Source organism: Choloepus didactylus, chromosome 8 (genome assembly GCF_015220235.1).
Source record: "Choloepus didactylus isolate mChoDid1 chromosome 8, mChoDid1.pri, whole genome shotgun sequence".
Taxonomy (NCBI): Eukaryota; Metazoa; Chordata; class Mammalia; order Pilosa; family Megalonychidae; genus Choloepus; species Choloepus didactylus.
The window spans coordinates 71,866,651-71,883,332 of NC_051314.1; positions in this window are offsets into that span (position 1 = coordinate 71,866,651).

The window sequence follows — 16,682 nt, forward strand, 5'->3', positions numbered from 1 at the left end:
ATGAACAGGACTAGAGCATCAATCAGGATATTTTGACCCACAAAGATCTCTGGTGATAGGTAAATTATAACTTTATATCTTAGAATAAAATGTTGGGCAGCCTAATTCTGGGCCTGGCGAACATAAACACAAATTGAGTCACTACAATGGGGAATTAAAGGCTCATTAAGTTTCCAAAACTGAGCCAATTCCCAGAATAATTATTCCTTGATTGAAGAAATTAAGTCAATTTAAGGAAGAACACCACAATAGTGCTAAAAGTATATACTGTATAGTTTAAATCAAATCTTGCTTCAAAGTACTTATAACCATTTAACAGCATATCTCTGCTCTAAAGGAAAATATACAGGGCCTTTGGGAATATAGAACTGTTTCTCTGTTAATTCCTTGAAACCTCAAATAACACAATTCTTCATGGGGGGCTAGTAGATATCTGATGATAAGTGGAGTTTTAGCCCAGTGAATCTGCAAAACTACTTTATGGTGAAATTGGTATAGTCATTTTCTAGAACTAGCTGAATACTCATATTAGGTTCCTGTTCTATAGAATTATGTTAGGCTGATTATATAAAAAGAGCCAAAAGTAAATCCCTTGAATTTCCCCCACTTGCCAGAATCATAAAACAAAAGTAATATCACTCAAGATTTAATAACAGTCTATTATTCTACTGAAATAACAAAATACATGAGTAAAATAGTTTTCAAGACAATGGATATTAGGCAATGAAAGTCAGTGATATTTACAAACAGGAACTAAATGAGCTGAGCCTTACTGTAACTTCAGTTTACATCCTTGGGAGAGTTTCAAAGTGTCAGCACAGGTAGGGAGAACAATGGAAAAGCCTGGCAGATTCCATTAGTTCAGAAAATGGAACTAAAAGCCAAAGGAAAACAAGGCAGATAGAGTTTATTGGCTAGGGAACAACAGAAAAGAGAACTTCAAAGAAAAAGAAATCTTATTTTTGGAGAGTTTCTCATCACATATTCATCAGAGTATCATTCAGAATATATGTGTGAAGAAAACACCCAAAGAAAGGAAAGAACCACTGGAAAGGAGTAGAAAAAACAGTATCTGGCTTTCCTAGAAGGTTGAAGATAATACCTGTTCTTACTTAGCCAGAATGAAAAATCTCATAATTCATGGAAAATTGGCTAGTGTACACAGAAGGGTTTTGCCTCAAAACTGAGTAATAATCACCCTACACTAAACACTGTTCTAGTTCTATCAAATTTAAATAAAACATCAAGAAGAATATAGCTATTTTCAAGTAAATAAACTGTCCCACAACAAAGCTCAAGAGTAGCATACAAAAATATTCAGCACCCAACCAGATAAAATTCATAATATTTGGCATGTAAACAGAACTATCAGGCATGCAATGAAACAGGACAATATGCAACTAATCCAGAACTGATAAAGATATGAAAATTAACAGAAAAGCACATTCAACCAATTACTAAAATGGTATTCCACATATTAAAATATTTAAGTAGAATATACGATTTTTAAAAAGTGAAAAATTGAAAGTCTTGAGATGAAAATTCCAGAAGTGAGGTGAAAATACACTAGGTTTGAAAATCAGTGGATTCTTGAATGTATAACTGTAGAAGGTGCATAAAGTGAAACATACAGAGAACAAAAGAATATTAAACAAAGCTTTAGTGACCTATGGGAAAATTTCAAGCAGCCTAACATATGTATGTTAGTGGGAAACAGAAAAATACTTTTTAAAATAATGGTTAAAAATTCTCCAAACTTGACAAAAACTATAAATGCACATATATGAGTAGTTCAACAAACCTAAATATAAGAAAAATGATGACCAAATCTTTAAAACAAGTAATACAGGGGGAAAAAAACTGTAAGAGAAAACAGACATAGTATGTATAGAGGAATAAGGACAAAGATTACAAGAGATTATCATTGGAAACAATGTAAGTTGGAAGACAGTGGAGGGACATCCTTAAGTCCTAAAGAGAGATTTTTAAATGTGAGTCAAACTAGAATACTAAACCCAGGGAAAATATCTTTAAAACATGAAGGCCAGTATGAACAATTTGAGATCAATAGACAAAAAAATAATGAAATCTTAAATTAAACCCTGTACTTTACACAAACATTACCTCAAAATAGTTGATAAATGTACATATAAAATGTAAAATTATAAAATCTTTAGAAGATGATTTCTATGGCCTAGAGTTAGGCAAAGCATTATTAGATATGACAGCAAAAGATACATAAAATAAAATGTAATAAACTAGACTTCATCAAAATTAAAAACCTTTGCTAGATAAAGGAAACTGCTAAGAGGTAGAAAAGAAAAGCCACATCCTGGGAAAATGTTGTCAAATCTCTATTCTACAAAGGGGCTCATATACAAAGTATATAACGTAACTTCTAATATCAACAATAAGAGAATAATAAATCCAATTGGAATGTGGTAAGAAATGTGAACTGGCACTTCACTACAGAAGATCTATGGAAGGAGATGGCAAATAAACACATCAGATTAGTGAAATTCAAATTAAAGCCATCATGAGATGACATCTAAAATTAAAAGAATACTGACAATACCAAGTGCTGGTGACAATGTGGAGCAAATGAATCCTTCATATATGGTGGGTAGGAATGTAAAATGGAACAGCCATCCTGTTTGACAGTTTCTTATAAAGTTGAACACACACTGACAATATGACCCACAAATCACACTCCTGGGTATTATCCTAGATAAATGAAAAGATACTCACACAAAAACAAATGTCCAAAATATCTTTATTTGTAGTAGCAAACTAGAAATAAAATCAAATGTCCTTTAATAGGTGAAATGATATACCTGGTACATCCATAGCGTGGATTACTACTCATGAATAAAAAAGAATGAAACTATTGATACAGCAATTTGAGTGGATGTCAAGGGAATGAATTGAGTGAAAAAAAGTATTATGTTGAGTGAAATTTATATGTGAAGTATATATCATTCTGAAAATGATAAAATTATAATGATAGAGAACACATGAGTTCTTGCCATTGGTTAGAGTTGGGAGAGGTTGTGACTAGAAAGGAGTAACACAAGAGAGTTTATTTATGGTGAGTGGACAGTTCTGTATTGTGGTTATGGTAATAAAACTTCATAAAGCTACACAAAAGCATGTTGTAAAGTGATAAATTTCAAAGATCTTTATAAGTTTTCACAAATTTAATGGCCAAATTACATAAAATAAAGAAAAGATGAATACATGTAAAAACTGCTGAATTCTTAATAAATTCCATAGTTTAGTTAAAATTATTATGCCAGAGTCAATATACTGATTTTGACAATGAACCATGTTTATGTAAGATGTTATCATTGTAAGAAGACAGGTGAAGTGTACATGGAAACACTTCTTTACTAGTCTTGTAACTTCTTATGAATCAATTAAAAAATTTAAATTTTGTAAAAATTAGCACAGTAAAGACATTTTTAGGCATACAAAAAAAATTTCACCAGCAGACCCCAACTGTAAGAAACATTAAAGGAAATAATTCAGGCAGAAGGAAAATGCTACAGATGGGAAATGTGATCTACACAAAGGAATGCAGAGTAATAATAACAATGGAAGAGGAATTTTATAATGGGTAAACAGGAAAGCTATTTCCCAAATTTAAATCGCCATGAAACAACAGAAAGTAATTGACTCTCTAAAACATAATAACTATGTGTGATGGTTAGATTCGTGTGTCAGCTTGGCCAGGTGATGGTGCCCAGGTTTCTGGTCATGCAAGCACTTGCCTAACCATTACTGCAAGGGCATTTGTAGCTGAAACCAGAAGATTGGTTTATTAAATCAGTCAGTTGATTGTATCCTTGGCTGATTACATCAATAAAGGGCATGTCTTCAGCAATGAGAGAATTCAATCAACTGAATTTAATCCAATCAGTTGAAGACTTTTAAGGGAGAAAAGAGAGAACCTTCACTTCTTCAGCCAGCCAGCCTCTCCTGGGAAGTTCACCAAAGACCTTCATCGGAGTTTGCAGCTCACTGTCTGCCCTGCTGATTTGGACTCATGTATCCCACCCTATGGAATTTGGACTTGTGCATCCTGCCTTATGGAATTTGGACTTGTGCATCCCCACAGTTGTGTAAGACACTTTTATAAAATGCATTTACAGATATCTCCTGTTGGTTCTATTTCCCTAGAAAACCCTAACTAACACACTATGTAAGGTGAGTTTTGTAACATATGCAGAAATAAAATTTATGACAATGATATCACAAATACCAAGAAGGAATGAAAGTATACTATTTGAGAACTCTTTTGCTACAAGCAAAATATGTGTGACAGAAGACAGTGATATGCATATGTATACTATAAAACTAAATTGTCCTCTAAAATTAAAAAATAAGATAAATAGCTAATAATTAAAAAAATAAAATGAAATCATAAAAAATATTCAATCCAAAACAAGGCTAAAATGTACTAAAAATGGGGGGAAAATATATGAAATAAATAGAAAACAATTAGCAAGATGATAGACTTAAGTTATATCATAATATGCCTCATTTTGAAGGACGAGATTAATTATAAAGGAAGACCCAACTATATGCTGCCTGTGAGGTATATGTTAAAAATAGACAAACAGATAAGAAGTTAAAGGATGGGGAAAACATCATAATATATTAATGAGAGGGATACTAGATCATTATATTACTACCAGGCAAAACCAATTTCTGAGAAAAGACTATTGTAAAGGATGAAAAGGTTCATTTCAAAATGATAAAGGCATCAATTTTCAAGGAGGTCAAAGCAATTTCAAAAGTTTGTGCACTGAATAAGCAAAATCTAATATGTAAAGCAACATCTGATATAACTTAAAAGAGAAATAGAAAATCCACAATTATAGTTGAAGTCTTCAATATTACACTCTCAATAATTGACAGAACAAATAAACTGATGATCAGTAAGATTATTATAGCATACTTGAACACAATCATCCAATCTGATGTAATTTACAATTATAGAATATTCTCCCCCAAAATTAACAAATTATGCATTCTTCTCAAGTGCACATGGGGCATTTACAAAGACAGACTATATTCTGGGCGATAAAACAAATACATCTGAAAGGATTCAAGTGATATCAAGCATCTTCTCTTATAATAAAATTAAATTCAATATCAATCACAGAAAAATCTCTGTAAAATCCTCATATACTTGGAAACTAACATGATTCTAAACAACCCATGGGTTAAAGAAGACATCAAAAGAGAAATTAGAAAATATTTTACATGAATGCAAGTGAAAATGCAGCATATCAAACTGTTTGGGTTACTGTTTAATTAGTCTCTAGGGAAAATTTTATAGGACTAAGCAGCTATATTAGAACACAAGAAATGTCTTAGATGAATGATCTCATTCATTTTAATAAACCAGGAAAATAATAGCAAATTAAATCAAAATAAAATAGAAGAAAAGAAATAATGAATATCAGAGCAGAAATTAAGAAATGGAAAAATAGAAGATAAGTGAGAAAACTCAATGAATCTCAAAACTGGATCTCTAATAACATATTTTTTCAAAAGATAAAACTCTAGAGAGATGACACAAATTACCAATATCAAGAGTAAGAAGAGGTTTCATCATTGATGAACCTACAGAAAAGGATTAAAGGGAATACTATGAACAACAAATTTCATGCCAACAAATTACCCAACTTAAATTAAATGGACAAATTCCTTTAAAGATACCAAATTCTAAAACTCATTCAGGAAGAAATAGATCACTTAGCCCTTACCTATTACCGAAATGGAATCTTTGATTAACACTTTTCTTAAAGGAAATTCTAGGCCATATGGCTTCACTTGTTAATTCTAAGAAATATTTAAAGAAGAAATAATAGCAAAAAACTTAAACTTGAAGAAAATCTCCCTACTCATTCTATGCAGCCAGCATTGCCATGATAACCAATACAGACAAAGACATTACCAGAAATTAAAAATACAGTGTAATTTTCTTTTATGACCCTAGAATAATACTAAAAGAAGTTAGGAAATCAAATCCAACAAATACAAGCTCGATAATATATAAGATATATAAGAAAGATAATACATAATAACCAAAGGTGGTTTGGAAAATAATTATGTTGATTTAAAATAATTTTCTATTTTAACAAACTAATAAAGAAAACCATAGGATCATCCCAACAGACATAGCAAAAACATTTCACAAAATTCAACATCCATCTGATAAAAACTCTCAGCAAAGTAAAATAAAATGGAACTTCCTCAACCTGATAAAGGACACCTACAAAAAACCCTAACAGCTAACTTAATACACAATGTTGGAAGACTGTCCTCTAAGATCTGAAACAAGGCAAAGATGTCTGCTTTCAACATTTTCATTCAAGGCAAGAAGAAAAAATTAAATGTATCCAGATTGGAAAGGAAGAAGTAAAATTGTTTTGTATTCAGAAGATATAATCATCAATGTAGAAAATCAAATGGCAATTAAAATAAAGATTCTAAAAAAAGCGAGTGTAGCAGGTTTACAGGAAAAAAATCAACATACAAAAAATGAATCTATTTCTATAAACTAGCAATAAACAATTGGAAATAAAAGTTTAAAATGTTATTTATCATAGCATTGAAACATGAAATAGAGATATACATGACAAAGATGTGCAAACGTATGCATTGTAAACTGAAACATTTCTGTGAAAAATGTGAAGAATACTTGAATAAATGGATAGACAAACCAAGTTCAAAGTGAAGATTCAATATTTTTAAGTTATTGATTATCCCAAATGAATCTAAAAATATGGCACAATATCAACATTTCAGCAATAATTTTTGTAGAAATTGACAAGCTGTTTCTAAACATATTCAAATAAAGGAATAGTAGTAGCCAGGGATATTTTTAAAAAGAAAATAAACATGGAGAACTAATACTATGTGATTTAAAGACAGATTATAAAGTTTCAGTAATCAAGAGAGTTTGGTGTTGCCATAATTATGGACAAATAATCAGCGGAAGAGAATAAAGAGTCCATAAATTGTCTTCCATAATTTTCAATACTGGTTGAAAGTCCCAGATCTTCAACAAAGATGCAAAGACAACCAGTAGGGAAAAGATCTTGTTTTCAACATATGGTGCTGAAATTGGACATCACATATGGAGATAAGTTTTGACGCATACCTTGCACCATATAAAAAATTAAATTAACTCAAAATAGACAAGAGATCTAAATAGAAAACCCAAAACTATAAAAATTTCTACAAAAAAACATGAGAGAAAATCTTCATGATCTTGGGTTAGGCAAAGTTTTCTTACATACAAGCCAAAAGCAAAAATTTATAAATGAAAATAACTGATAAATTGCTCATTCAAAATGAAATGTATTATAGATACTAAATGGATTTATCTAATAATAATTATGCTGCATTAAAGATGTCAGACAAAATAGAGAAGTGTATGATTTCTTGTAAATAAAACTCCAGAAAATGCAACTTATCTGTAATAATGGAAAGTAAATCAACGTTTTCCTGATGATGGGAGGTGTGGGGAGGTACAGGAGAAAGGGATTAAAAAGGGGCATGAGGGCAATTTTGGAAAAATGGATTTGTTGGGTTACCGTGAGTTTGGTGTTGGTTTCATGGATGCATACCTATGCCATCTCTTATCAGAATGTACTCTTTAAACTGCTGTAGTTTATTTATATAACTATATCTCATTAAGGCTGTCACAAAGAAACTAGCCTTTGATCTAACAATTTCACTTCTAGATATTTACTCCAAGAATATAATTATTGATCTCCAAAGAGATATTCCTACATGATATTCACTACAGTGTGTTCTACAACAAAAAAAATTTGAAAATTCAGAAAAAAAAGCCCACTGAGGTAGAAAAACCAAATAAATTACGGTTCACAGACAAAACGGAAAATCTTAAAAGGAACAGTATTTATATTCTTAGAAATATTTCAAAGAAAATACAGTTATGTTTTATTATGTTTCTTATATTACTAAAATTTTTATTTTCATTTGGTCTAAATTTAAAAAAGTAAATTTCCACTATGAGTGTGCATCACATTTATAAATTATAAAATAAACTATAAAAACTAATCTTTTTAAAGGTCTAATAAAAAAAGCAATGTTTTATTCCTATGATAACTGTACAACTCAATGTCACTACTGAAGTTTAAAAATACAGGGGAGATAATTCATACTTTACCCTATTTAACTCACTGCTTTGCACTTTGGAAAAGATGAATGATCTTGGCAATGGACAGGTTATCAAGAGGTAAATTACAATTTATGTTTTAAATTTGAACTTTACTGGAAAACCAACACAACTGCTAGCATTTAATATGTAACTATTGACCTAGAAAATATATATTGTTTTTAATCTGTCTCTCTCTCTCTCTCTCTCTCTCTCTATATATATATATATATATATATATATATATACACACACACACACACACACACACACATGCATACACACACATATACATCTATATGTATCTATAACTATCTAAATAAATATTTATATATTGTACACCAAAGAACAAGCATCACTAGATGCATTTTACTTTCACCAGGCAGGGTTCACAGTATACTGTCTTATCACAGGGTAACACTAATTTTTTAGCTCTTTTCCAAATCAAATTAATTGACTTCACAAATCTCAAAATAACATTCAGAGCCACTGCATGATGACAATGTTCATCGAACACCCTGAGTAGGAAGAAACAAGTACCTCAGATGTCATAGTTAATACATGTGTGTCAGAGATTAGAATACATAAATATTTCAAAAAGCCAGAATCTCTACAGTTTGGTAAAATTTCTAGGAGATCAGAATCTAGAGCATTTCAGAATATTCCTGTTCAAAAGGAGATACAAGTTTCTTCACCTAGTACCACAGACCATACAAAAGAGGCAAAAACCATATTGGATCTCTTTGAATATTAGAAGCAACATATTCAAATTGGAATGAGCTATTTCTACTTATTTACTCAAGAACCTACAGGCTGTCAATATTTGGTGTGGCTCTGAACTACAGGCTTTGTTTTAAATCCAAGCATTTGTTCAAGCTTCTGTGCCACTTAGATTTTAAATTCCTGCAATTTTAATGAATATAAAGAGAAAGCGACACATAGAGATGACGGATCATTCTTCTTGTAATCTGCTTTGGAAAATTACCTGTATAGACCCTAGGGTTTTAGAACAAAGTCATGCCTTCTTTGGCACCTAACTCTTCCTCTTTCAAGAAAGAGTTCCTGGTTTGCCACCTGGTAAACACTAAATACCTGATTAGACATGAGACCTAAGCTGTGCAATATTAACCACCGAGTCATAGAATGAAGCATGAACAGAAACAACTGGAAATTATATAAAAAGGATTGAAGTCAGGCATTTTTAGAAAAGAGAGGATCTACATGGCCTCAGCATCCTTAAGAGGGGTGTAGCAAGGACAATGACGTTTGAGACTTAGAAAGGGGCTGAATTGTGAGAGTATTTTTGTCTATTGGTAACAAGTTTGGACTCACCCTATGACAACACAGATGAATGAAGGCTTTTTGCATGAGACAACATAAAATTTAACTGTTCCACATGCCCAAGATATTTTGGGTTCCAGATAGTTCATTTTACTTATTTGTTCCAAAGATTACTGGATTAGTAGTCTCTATATGTTAAGGGGCTAGATTTTTCTTACTTCATCTCCTAGTTGTTTCTAAAAATAGCCAAGAGTGTTTGGGAATATATCCCATTAATCAAAGCAATTAACAGTAATTTCAAGTATCTTTGGATCGCTGGGATAATAGAGAAAAATATAAATGTTGTAGCTAGAAGCCTATTAGATGACTTTTAGAAAATACGTAGTGCAACATGCTATAAAAATAAGGCAAATCCTGTCCAAGCCTTACTCAGAGAGGTTATTATAAGCTCCTAAATAATAGCTGTCCTCATTATCATCTCAATTTCATCCATTCTTTCATCACCATGGTAACCAGGATTACCAAAGGCCAAGGGAAAGTTCTCATTTCAGTTGGTCAAGGTTCTGTCTATTCTTACTACTGATTCTTTACATCATCAATGGTAAATCCTGCATTTTTTAGGTAAAATTTAATCAAATTTTACATATAAGAGGACTGCCATGAATAACAGAACCAAAGTAAAGCAAATAGCTAAAGAAACAAAAAAAAAATACACAATTGAAAGTCAGTTATTCAGTTTTCTCACCATTTGCAGGTTCGACATCTTGAGAGGAAAGGAGATAACTGGTAGAGAAAGGGAAGGAGGAGTGTGGGTACTTAACGGGAGTTGTCAAACTTCCGTTAAAACACTAAGTCTCCATGTTATTTTTATTTGCTTTCTTCATTGCCTTTTATGTTTACGATGTTTATGTCTATGAAAAGGAATTTATTAATATTTCACAAGTAGTTACCTGCCTAGCTGTTGCCATGGCTGCCTCCCTGATATCTGCCTCTTATCACCACTAACTGCTTCCATCACAGACCCCTTTTTACAACCAACCAAGGCTTATGTTTCCTTTTCAAGCTCACATTTCTAGCAGAGGACTTTCAGCAGAATTCCCTGGACTTTTGTTTATGAGGCTCTTTTTCTCACAGCACATAGCTTTTTTATTCCCAGAACACTCAATTGCCAACAGAGGGCTAATTTGGAGGCTGCTGGGAAAGCAGGTAATCGAATACTGCCTCATAATATACCTATAATCAGTGATCCTGTTCCCCTAAACTGACTCCTTTCATAACTATGAAGTTTTTTCCCTCAAGGCTTCATGTTTGACTTTTACAAGGACAAGTCCAGTCCATCAGATGAGACTATATACTCCTCAGCCTCAGCTGTGTTACATGGTTTCTCATGAGGTATGTGAGACTAGGTAAATCAGGAAATGACAGATAACCATGTGTTTAACTGAGCCTTTCTAGACAATTCCTGAAGTTTGTGTGCCCAAAACTCCCAAAGTTGCTCCAGATGGGTGGATTTAACTTTCCATTCTGGTGTTTATGAGATGCAATATGATTCTCTATATCCCATGTTAAAAATTCACTTTGGAAGTAGGCTTAGGATACACTAGACTCCAAACTCAGGGACTGCAGCCTTGGTGGCCAGAAACCCTGAACAGGAGGATGTTTGAAAATCTTTGCTTGCCTGCTGCCTGCCCTTCATGGGAAATTATCAGGCCTCTGGGATGGGTGGGACAATATCAGAGCAGCATAAGAGCACTGCTAAAATGAAGACTTGAGGAATAATGGCAAAGCCTCTTCAGACATGCTATGGGGAGACAGTCTTTAATATCTTACCTGTCCAGACTCACATGGTTGGTAGGTTACTACCTAAGGCGGCTTTTCCTTCCCATTCTTCTCCTCCATAATAGTTTAAAATTGAGACTCTAACCAGAAGTGTTACATTGTACAGTGGCAACAAAGAAGAATAATCAGAAATGGTTGCCTGCCTGGGACTCATGCTCCCTAACATAAATTTACTTATAAGGAGGGTCTGTTTGCAGGACTTTGGCATTTCCCAAACATATAGCACTCACAAGGGAACATAAACTCACAGTTGTCAAGGTAACTAGACAACTGAGTAATACAGATAGCTAAATGATTATTACAGTCTGAAAAACATTTATCATCTGAAGCAGGATTATTGAAAGATATAGATTAAGTATCAAAAGTATGTACAATAAATATAATTAGGGAGATAATAAAATTATTCATATTTGAAGGAAAAATGAGAAAGCATAAAAATGAAACAACTGGAAATAGTATAAAAATATAGTAGCTGAGAGCACAAATTGGATTCTGCTGAAGAAAATAAAAGAATGAGATAAAAGTTTGGACAGAAAAAAATTCCAGATAGCAGTGGGAAAGGATATAGAAATAGAAAATAGGGAAGGAAAACCTAAAGTATATAGAGAATTGAAGTAGATGTGTCAAAATATGCATAAAAGGAATTGCAGAACAACAGGAAAAAGATAAAGATAAGGAAACATTTTAAAAAATAAAGATAGATTACAAAGAATTAAGGAAAAGAGAGGCCTTGTATCATAATATTATGTGTCAAATATCAAGCAAAATAAAAAGCCCCACCAAATTAAAGAAATTAAAGACCAAGAGAAAATTCTAAAGGTTACTAAAAGAAATTGGTGCCTGTCTATAATAGATTAATATTAGACTTTGATTAGATTGATATTAGACTTTGGAAAAGCAACCCTAGATATGACAATAATTGGAATAATGACTATTAAGCATTAAAGAAAAATAACTTTAAACATAAAATTTTATATGCCTCAACATGTTCACTTAAACATTAAGCATGCTAAAAATACTCTCAGGAACTCAGTCTCTTAAATTCTGCTATACAAAAATTGATGTTGAACATTTGCATGGAGAAAGTATTTAGAAGAAAAATATAGGAGATATTACACAGTTAATGTGAAATAATCAAACATCTTGAAAAGTTTATTATCTTCTAAGCCTAAGGCTAAAGGAAATGAAGAACCAAAATGAGTACTTATCTTGTCAAATAATAGATAATAATAGATGATAATAGTAATAGATAATAATAATAATAATAATAAGGTTCTAAAGGAAAATCATAAGACCAAAATAGAATATACCAATATTAAACAGTGGAAAGAAACTCTGCCTTTCCATGGGATATTAAGAAAATTATTTTTAAAAAGGAAAAATAAAGCTAATATAAAATATTATAAATTTGACAGGAATAAGTTCTAATGGATCAAAATACCAAACCCCCCTGAAAAAAAAAATGTAGATTGGCTATACTGATTATTAAATAAGAGAAGTCTCTCATTTTTTATTAAAAACAAATATAAAAATCCAAGAATATACTGCCTAGTAGAAGGAAATTACTGATTCTAACAAGTCAAAATAATTTTGAATCCCTAGCAATAGTTAATTTTAAAGTGACTCAGAATTCTGTAAGTTTGTTAAAAGATTTTTCAAAAATTGCTTTTCAATAAGCATTGTTAGTCATAACATATTCAAGGGTCTAATAGTACAGCATTAACTTAGTGAAATGTACATATTTAAATTACACATCATCTAATAAAATATTAATTTCTAAATAATACTTTTCCTGCACTCTTATTTTACGCAACATTTTATTGGGACTCTTTACTTACATTTTACAATTCCCAAGAAATACTTCTGGGGTCATGTTGTTTTCCTTTCTGTAAACCAAAACTCATTTTATGTCTAAATTCTTTTAAACACAATATCATTTGAACATGTGTTTATTGTTGTTAGTGGAAATAAAATTGTAAACCACAATTTGCATAATGTTAGGGAAGTCTATAGTGGAGGTGTATATTTATGATCTCCATTAAAAAAAAAAATTTCATATATTGTGTTTTTTTACCATTCTAAAATATTTATTTTAATTAAACATAAAATCCAATTTGATTTATTCATCACTGGATCTGATAATAAAGAGTAAGATGACCTACAATGCATAATTCTGTACTTTAACTTTTTGTTACTATCACCTTCCAATGGACTATCTAAATATCATTTATATAATCTTACTTTATAATTAAAATATTGCATTGCGCTTTTTGTGTGGTGGTTTACACTTGGTAACTGTCAAAAATAAAACTAGGTACAGTGGGTTAGAGATATTACTGAAACTACATCTGAGTTCTTAACACTTTGTCTCATTTGGCCTTTCCCCCACAATCCATTGTATCAGAATCACTGCTGCATTCCAAGTCTCCATTGTATTAGAGACTTCTTAACATCTAGCTCCCTTGCCAGAAGTTTGGAGAAGAGGAATCTGGAGACTTGGAGATGGAAGGATTATTTGTCACCTCTTCCTTTCCTTTATTGTAATAAAGAGGAGTTGGGGCAGGGATGCCTGTGGGTGTCATTTGAGATGACTGGAGGCCTCTCCCCCAACCCCCCACCTAGCTTCTCACTTTTTCTCCTCAACCCTTTCCTTTACCTTTAATTCTCACTTTTTCTTTGATTTTTAATGTTTTCTTCTCACTGTGTTTCTGTGTCTCCCACTCCACTCCCTATCCCCAATCTTTATCTTTTCTCCTTTTCTCTTTTCTCTCAGTTCATTGCACAGCCCTCTTAATTAGCCTTAGGACTAAACAGTAGCTGTTCTCTGCTCTACTTTTTCTTTAAAGCAGTTTTGTTGAAATACATTCACATACCCTACAATCATACACAGTGCACAGTTATTTATAGTACCATTATATAGTTGTGCATTTATCATCAGAATCAATATTTGAATATTTTCCTTATTCCAAAACAATAAAAATAAAAGTAAAAAGGAACACCTAAAACATTCTATCCCCTCTATTTTTTCATTTAATTTTTGTCCCCATTTTTCTACTCATCTGTGCATACATTGGATAAATGGAGTGTGAGCCACAAGGTTTTCACAATCACACAGTCACACCATGTAAGCTACATAGTTATACAATCATCTTCAAGAATCAAGGTCACTGTGTTGCAGTTTGATAGCTTCAGGTATTTCCCTGTAGCCATTCCAACACACTAAAAACCAAAAAGGGATATCTATATAGCGCATAAGAATACCCTTCAGAGTGACCTCTCGACTCTATTTGAAATCTCTTAGCCACTGAAACCTTATATTGTTTCATCTCTCTTCCCCCCTTTTTGTCAAGAAAGATTTTCTCAATTCATGATGCTGGGTCCAGGCTCATCCCCAGGAGTTGTGTCCCATGTTGCCAGGGGAATTTACACCCCAGGGAGTCAAGTCCCACATAATGGGGAGGGCAGCGAGTTTAGCTGCCTAGTGGGCTTAGAGAGAGACAGGCCACATCTGAGCAACAAAGAGGTTCTCTGGGGGACACTCTTAGGCACAATTATAAGTAGGCTAAGCCTCTCCTATGCAGTAACAAGCCTCATGAGGGAAAGTCCCCAGATCAAGGGCTTGGCCTACTAAATTGGTAGTCCTCAATGTTTGTGAGAATATTAGTAATAATATTGGTGGGGAAGTCCAACATTTCCAAACTTTTCCCCAGATCCTCAGGTGGGCCCCACAAATACATTTTTATTCTCTGCCCAAATCACTTTGGGATTGTATAGGGATTTTACCCCAACCTGTACAAATCCACAAATCTGACTTCCCATTCAAAACTCCATGTACTTATGGTGTTCAAACAAACTGAATTGTTGAAAAGTTGAGTTGTTTAGTGTGCTACAGAAAGGATAGATCCTGCACCAAATAAACATCTCTTCTCTTGGTCTCACACAGTTGAAGTTTTAAAACACAGTATTGCCCTTTACCCTTTGGCCTGATTTGCCTTAGTCCTAACCAGATCTGCTGCATTCATATCTCTAAGTGAAGTCTGAAATTTTTTTCAGCTTTTTTAACAGGAGCTGTATGCAGTAATATTGACATTCTCAGCTGCTGAGCTCTAGCCCTGAGTTTCAGGTGTCACACAGATACCTAAAGTTCCAGAGACTGACCAGGTTATACACAGTATAAACAGTATACAAACAGCAGGAGCTCTGATTGGGCTATTGAAAAGTTAAAAAATAGAGTCAGAGAGCAAGAGAGGAAAAGAGGAAAAACAAACAAACAAAAATCAAACTCAGCATCTCGGAATTTAAGGATAATGATTACAGCACAGGTATAGATATGACTGCTGTAAAAGCTTACAATATCAAGACCTTTATATTATGCCTTCCCCTGAAAACCTGTGCTCTAATATTCAATTCTCATAATTTGCACATTACAGTTAGTCCATATTAGATGAGGTGCTATAATGTTTGTCTTTTCATTTCTGGTGCACTTCACTCAAAATGCTATCCTCAAAATCCATTCACCTTGTTGCATGACTCACAACTTCATTCTTTCTTGCAGTTGCTCAATTTTCTATTGTATACATACACCACAGTTCACCATTCTGTTCATCAATTGATGTACCCATAGGCCACCTCCATCCATTGCAGATCTCAAATACTACCACCATAAACACCAATGTGCAGATGTCCATTCATGTCCCTGCTCTCAGATCTTCCAAGTATATACCCAATAGTGAGGTTGCGGGACTTTATGTCACCCACATACTTAGGTTCTTGTGGAACCGCCACTTTCCTCCAGATAGGCTACACCATTCTACTTCCCCACCAACAGTGAATAGTTACACTCCTCTCTCCATGTTCTCTCCAGCAGCTGTTTCCCTCTGTTTATTTTTCCCCACAATTTTATAGAGATAGATTCACATGATACAATCATCCATGGTGTACAATCAATTGTTCACAGCATCATCATCATATAGTTGTGCATTCATCACCACAATCAGCACTTGAACATATGTATTACTCAAAAAAATTTTTTAAAAGAATAAAGAGGATAAATGAAAAAGTAAAATAAAATACAATAAGGTCAGGCAACAACACTTCTATCAAGAATCCCATACCCCTCCCTTGTATTTCCCTCTTATAGACATTTAACTTTGGTATTTCAGTTCAATTTATTCCAGACCTCTAACATAGCTTCCATTTAGTTGAAATTTTTCACCTCTTGTTTTTCTGGTTCTTGCCCTACCTCCATGTAAACTTTTTGTGAGAGGGTCTCCCCAAATGTGATCGACCCCATTTAGATTTTCCCAGTCCAGACAGGCCCAGGTCTTAGGAGAAGGGTATGGAATTTCCCTGAGAATGAAACCCA